Source organism: Leguminivora glycinivorella, chromosome 3 (assembly GCF_023078275.1).
Source record: "Leguminivora glycinivorella isolate SPB_JAAS2020 chromosome 3, LegGlyc_1.1, whole genome shotgun sequence".
NCBI classification, from domain to species: domain Eukaryota; kingdom Metazoa; phylum Arthropoda; class Insecta; order Lepidoptera; family Tortricidae; genus Leguminivora; species Leguminivora glycinivorella.
In genome coordinates, this window is record NC_062973.1 from 63,856 (window position 1) to 70,543 (window position 6,688).

Sequence of the window (6,688 nt, forward strand, 5' to 3'; positions counted from 1 at the left end):
AGAGAGCTCGGGGTATAGTCCCCACGCTAGTTCAATGCGGATTGGGGACTTCACACTTTGAATTCGTTAGCTGATGAATGCAGGTTTCCTCACGATGTTTTCCTTCACTTCACTAATCATTTCAACTTTTTTTATTTTATTTATTTATTTATTTTATTCAAAACCAATTAATTAATTAGGTACAACATATTAAAAAACTTACTACTAAACACTTATACTAAAAATCTTACAAATAAAAACTTATACTACTTATCTACAAATAAAAAATTTGGCTCAAATCGTCGCCAGTGGGTAAGGTGCCCAGAAGGCTGGCCGCATTGCCCCGCTGGATAGCTATACTTAACCGCTGAGCGAAATACTGGCCAGCCCTCTGGTCACCAGATGCGTCTATGAGGCGCTTGGACAGCTCCTCATAGAGGCGACGCGCACTAGGCCCCCACGGCCCCAAGGTTTCAAACGCCGCAAATATGTAGCTACTTCCGAGGTTGGCATACTTGCGACGTTTGAGGTCTTCAGCCGAGGATGCAGCCGCATCAGCACCAACTTTAGTGCTTGGAATATGGGACGGAGCTAGGGTGTCTACACATGTAGCATCCCAGACGAGCTGCCGAGATTTGGTAAAATTTGTAACGCTCCGTCTTGCGTGAGCGACGGGCGACGCGACGCGACGCGACGCGATGCGACGCGATGCGACGGCGATGGCTCAAGGTCATCGCGTATCCATCGCGCGAAACTTCGGCACTAGCATTTGGTGATTAGAATCACAAGATTCGCCGTCTTTCACAATGTGCAAATGGTCTAGCGGGTTTGACTTCTAGGTGGAATCGTTTGCGCCATGAGTGTCGTGAGTTCGAATCTCGGCTCACGCAATCTTTTTGCATTTTTATTTACTTTTTTCCTTTTATGTTCTACTAGCTTTTGCCCGCGGCTTCTCTTGAAAGACGGACAAACAAACAGACACACACACACTTTCCAGTTTAATCAGTATGGATTATTTGATTTTGTTTACCTGCTTATTTCTTTCTCTAAGATTCTACTTTCTTATTTTTTTTAAGAACTCCGGGTTTTATACTAACAAGGAAAGTTTTAAGTAGCACACAATAATACTGCATTTTGTTTTTATTAACTTAATGTTTATTTTAATCCATACTAATATTATAAACGGGAAAGTGTGTGTGTGTCTATTTATTTGTCCGTCCTTCACGGCAAAACTGAGCGACGAATTAACGTATACTATTTACTTATAACGAATGCTATTTACTTAATGTTGAAATGAAAAAATGTCATACAGTGTAACCCAGTGTTTTTTAATGCTGCCATCTAGTGTCGACTGGCATAACCACTACACTAAGAGCCCTTATTCCTTAGAGCGTTCATCAATTTCGTGAAATAGCCATTGATAGATGGCGTTGGAGCTCGGTACGCGAGCCACCGGTAACGCAACACACAGGCAAGAATGATCTTGTTAGTTTTGAATTTAATTGCTAGTAACAATTCTTTTGGTTTCATGTGTTAACTTTTTTGTAAAGTTTACAAGAGATAAGAATATATTATTATTATATGGTACCTACTAATTGTAAGTAACTTAAAATAAACAGTTTCAAAGAGCTGAGCTGTGTGCAAAAAATTACATGTGTTATTGGCCCGGCTAATGAGATCAAACATGGTCGAGTTACGATAAGTAGAATAGCAGTTCTGTTATTCATTTCCTGACTCGATCATGTGACCTTGGACATCATCGAGATCGACGCTGCTCATCAGCCCAAATGTAATAAGCCCAAACAGTTATTATGAGTAAAATAGCAGTTTTGTTGACCATATCCTTTTTTGAATCTCACATATGGGATTTGTCACTAAAATACCGGTTGAAAACAGTGAATTGCTTAGTATTTTCAGTGACAATTTTCTGAATTCGAACGCGTGAGACTCAAAAATCGGTCCCCTGGTCCCGAAATATAATAATAAACTCTCATCAGATTTCAAGTAAAATTTCTTGGATAAAATTGCATGTGTAAAAATCAGGCGGACCGTATGCCTGTTTGCCACCAACAGGATCAAGATTTGTTTAGTCGCAGTACCTATACAGCACTTCTCAGAACTATCTAGCTGCTTACGCTTACGAGAACACGGTGCGCCGGACTATCGAACGTAGGTCCACTGTCTATGAGCGCTGGGCGCAGCGCAGACTGAACTGAGCAGTGAGCGGGCCCGTGTCAGCAGTGTATTTTATTCGAATTTTATGTGCTTTAAAATAGTACATTACGATACAAGTGCGTAAAAAAGGAAGTTCGAAACGAGTGGCGATAAATTAAAACACGACCGAAGGGAGTGTTTTAAATCGACACGAGTTACGAATTTCCTTTTCGCACGTGTATCGTACGACGTTTTTCAGTACAGATGAGCCGCCAAAGTTTCGACCTGGCATATAATGAACCACTTCTCGCACTAGTGCGTAAAAAAAACACCATCTGTACTGAAAAATATCTATCGACACAAAGGTATGTCTTATATGTATTTTTTTTTAATATGGCAACAAGAAGTTCTGGTTTAGGATTATATCTCAATAAATGCAGGAATCGCAGGAATTACAATGAACGCCCCTTAAAGAGTAGTCTAATTATATTTTTTTTGTATGGGTACCTTTCCTTGTTAGTATAAAAGCCGGAGTTATTAAAAATAAAATAAAAATAAGAATGAAGATTCTTGCAGAAAGAAAAAAGTAAACAATCAATTAATAGAAAATAAAAGAAACAAAAATAAAACTGCAAAAGCACGCCTCAGCCGAGGTTCGAACTCACACCGCTGGCGCGGCGTCCAGACGTCGAAACCGCTAGGCTACGAGCCCGTTGTAATAACTAGTTAATTTTGTGATCCTATTCACCAAAGTCAAGTGCTAGTACATATATCGTAAGGTCATCGCACTAGTGTTTCATATTTTTAGTTCACACTTAAATTTTAATATTTTACGCAGACAATCTCGTATCACCGTGCACATAATCAAAGGCTGTCAATACAAGTTACAAAAGTTGTAATTTTCTTACTTTTTAGGCACATTACTCCTTTGGTCAACTTATGTTAATTTGAATATTTTGAATTTTTATTATAAGAAAATATAAAGAATGAAATGTGAGACTAGTAATCAATCGTTATTTCTCTAGTCCGACCTCTCTACGTATTGAATTTGCTTCTAAAAATCAAATAGCTTGATCGCGCGCCCATCGCCATCGCATCGCGTCGCATCGCCGTCGCGGGCCGTCGCGGGCCGTCGCTTACGCAAGACGCTCCCATATGAACACAGCGGTTTGATCGCATCGCGTCGCATCGCGTCGCTTAACATTCGCATGTTCATCGCTAGTTCGTCGCGTCGCATCGCCGTCGCGTTCCGTCGCCCACCTAAGACAAGTCCATAGAGATAGAAGGTTTGATTTCGTCGCATCGCATCGCATCGCGTCGCCGTCGCGGGTTCGTCGCTCACGCAAGACGCGGCGTAACACGACACAAGATGTTTTGGTAAACAACGTTTTGTTTCAATTAATACAATGATTTTTTTTTACTAAAGGATAAGTACCTGTATAATTGTGTCGCTTAACTTCAAACTTCTATACATACATATAATCATACATAATACATATAATCACGCCTGTATCCAATAAAGGGGTAGGCAGAGCACATGAACTACTAAGTTTCTATAAGGCAGAGCACATGAACTACTAAGTTTCTAAACTTCAATAAGGTTAATTATATTTCAGATCATATTACATTTTGTATACACCGTGTTTTTTTTGTTTTCCGTTAAATTCGACACGTCGTTAGGTTCATTATCAGGAACCACCCTGTATATCACTTTTAGTTAAATTCGCATAAAAAAATGTTTTCATCATTTTCATACATAATAAATAATAATAAATATTATAGGACATTCTTACACAGATTGACTGAGGCCACGGTAAGCTCAAGAAGGCTTGTGTTATGAGTACTCAGACAACATAATAAATGAATTTACTAGTGTGAGAGACCCTTAAGAATAACATTCAAGTTAGTGTCAAGTAATTGACGGCACATGTCAAAACAAATAACGTTAGGAATTGGTAAAGGCTGTGACACACGTGTTCAGCAATTATCTTTATTTTTTTAGTAACTCGATAACCGCAAGAGTTAAGACGCTAGTTTCTGAGAGAAATTAATTGTATTTGATGTAATGAATCTTCTCTTAAAGTTAACGGAATTCAATAAAAACCGGCCAAGAGCGTGTCGGGCCACGCTCAGTGTAGGGTTCCGTAGTTTTTCGTATTTTTCTCAAAAACTACTGAACCTATCAAGTTCAAAACAATTTTCCTAGAAAGTCTTTATAAAGTTCTACTTTTGTGATTTTTTTCATATTTTTTAAACATATGGTTCAAAAGTTAGAGGGGGGGGGGGGACGCACTTTTTTTCCTTTGGGAGCGATTATTTCCGAAAATATTAATATTATCAAAAAACGATCTTAGTAAACCCTTATTCATTTTTAAATACCTATCCAACAATATATCACACGTTGGGGTTGGAATGAAAAAAAATATCAGCCCCCACTTCACGTGTAGGGGGGGTACCCTAATAAAACATTTTTTTCTATTTTTTATTTTTGCACTTTGTTGGCGTGATTGATATACATATTGGTACCAAATTTCAGCTTTCTAGTGCTTACGGTTACTGAGATTATCCGCGGACGGACGGACGGACGGACGGACGGACGGACGGACGGACGGACGGACGGACGGACGGACGGACGGACGGACAGACAGACATGGCGAAACTATAAGGGTTCCTAGTTGACTACGGAACCCTAAAAACAGGGTGTATATGGATTTATCCAAGTTTGAAGTTAAGCGACACAATTTAAGGTAAGTAAATTCTCCTCAGAGTACCTACGCAGCTACGCCCAAACCAACGAAGGGTATTCGAGCGTAGGAGTTTCAAAGAGGCGTGCATGAAAAAAATCTGTATAAATGAACGCCACGCATGCATAATGTAGCACGTTAGCGGTGAACCGGCAATGTTCGGCGTGAAATATGAACGGCGCTGCGACCGGCCGGTGCCGCCTGCCGCCTGCCGCCTGCCGCCTGCCGCCTGCCGCCTGCCGTCTGCCGCCTGCAGCCGCTGCTACCGGGCGTGCAGCTCAGCGTGCACGCGTGTAACCCCCCTCATTACAACCCAATACCCAGTGCAGGCGAGGCTAACATCACGCAAATACAAGTGTAGATAGTCTTTTGTTTTCCAACAGAGCACGAGTTAAGCGTCTGACACGCGGCCCGCGGCGGCGGCGGCGGCCGGCGAGGCGATTACCAGCGCGGGCTCATTTCCGGCTGCCACGGAATCTATTCCAAGCACGCCGCCGCACACGTTACCCTCGCTGCAGCTGTCGGAAGCGGCCGCTGCTCCGGGCTGTAAGCTTGCAAGGGAAGGAAACTGCTCGCCCACGACACGACCCAACAGTTCTACATACATAACTAACTTTACTTGGAATGTTCACAATTCGGATAGTAGAAACAAAATATGGCATTAGGTAATCAAGCAGAGAAATACTTTCTCTGTTCGTATTACCTACGTATAAACTATATACTTAGTTCTTAAACGAGCCACTTGCTGTGGGCGTTAGGAAGACCTGTTACGACGTTTAGGAAGAGGAAAAAATAAAAAATGAAACTTAATTTTTTGAGATTATTACAATATTACCTAAATTAAAAAAATACAAAAAAGAATCATACAGTTTTACAAGCCGCCCCGTTAGCGTGACAGATATTTCTAATTCTAAGAAGGGGCTAATGTCCCGTGTCCTCCTTCGTGTTGGCGCAAACGAGACGTGCGATGGCTGGTGACATATTGTAGATGTCTTAAAAATATGAGTGTATGTGTTAGATTTAGTGCAGGGCGCGGGCGCGGGCGGGGGCCGGGGCGGGGGCGGGGGCGGCGGAGGCGCGAGATAAGCGCTATCGCGGCGCCACATCCGCGCGCTTTACGGCCGCGTTACACCGAGGACCTCCTCCTCGTGTTCTCAAACTGGCTTCTACTCCTCTGAAAGCTCGTTTCCAGTGTATGCTGACCCGTAAATTAGTCGCCGCTCCCACACTGCTGGATACTGGTCGCCGTGCCTCGCCCGGTGACGCGTGCCCGAGAACGGCGGGGGCTATCGCTGCACCGGTGCGCTATCTTCATCGCTCATAAGCGCCTTACCTGCCGTTCAGTCCCGGCTTTACGGCTTCCCTTAAGGGCTTTGACATGGCAGCGCTTCTAGACGCTTAGAGCTGCCACGCTGAAAATGGTTTACGATAATGCATACTTACTACTAGCCCCTAGATCACTTTTATTATGTTAAGCGAATTCCATTACAAGGATGATAAATTATGCTTGATCCTGGTAAACCCAACACTTACGCCACATCACTTCGTAGCCACCGTGAGGCCAGCATGAGTTTTTATTACGTTACTCGATAGCGAGAACGTGATCATGTATGTTACTTTTGGTTCTAGGACTTGGGTTTACTAGAAAGAACTAAACTTTACTTTATTTTCTTAATGTAGTTACAAAATGTAGCTGTCTGAGTAGGTACCCACAGCACAAGCGTTCATGAACCTTCAGTGAGGCCTAAACAATTTGTGTAAAAATGACAATTGTTGCCATCGAATGAAGCATTAAAATATTTCCCACAACA